Source organism: Solanum stenotomum, chromosome 7, assembly GCF_019186545.1.
Source record: "Solanum stenotomum isolate F172 chromosome 7, ASM1918654v1, whole genome shotgun sequence".
NCBI classification, from domain to species: Eukaryota; Viridiplantae; Streptophyta; class Magnoliopsida; order Solanales; family Solanaceae; genus Solanum; species Solanum stenotomum.
Genome location: NC_064288.1, coordinates 43,918,545 through 43,919,119, shown reverse-complemented (window position 1 = coordinate 43,919,119; position 575 = coordinate 43,918,545).

Genomic DNA, 575 nt, shown 5'->3' with positions numbered 1-575 from the left:
AAAAAAAAAAAAAAAGAAGAAATAAATTGAAATATATAAAAAAAAAAATCAAAAATTCAATATATGGGCAAAAAAATGATATAAAGGAGTATAAATATGGTTGGAAAGCCAAAAAAAACAACAATTATCAATCCCATAAATTTAGCACATAACCCTCCAAAAAATAAGAAACAAATCGGATACTAAAATATAATTTTTTTAAAAATCGAAAAATTCAATATATATGAAAAGAATAAAAGAGTTTAATTATTGTTGAAAAGCCAAAAAGTAAACAATAATTATCAATCCCATAAATTTAGCATATAACCCCCCAAAAGGAAATAAATAAGAAAATAATATATATATATACTACCGACAAGTGGCGTAATTAGAATAAAACACTTGTTGGCCTTAGCCTGATCCTTTCCTATGTAGTTGACAACCCACATAGTATTATAAATGTGCAGGCTGCCTATGGTGTAATTTCGGGTTTGATTGTTCTAAGTATTAGGGAATACTAATTAGAGTGTCAAATCTAAGTTAAGGTCTAGGGTGATCTTATAGTACCAAGGTTGGTACGATTTGAGAGTGTTCTT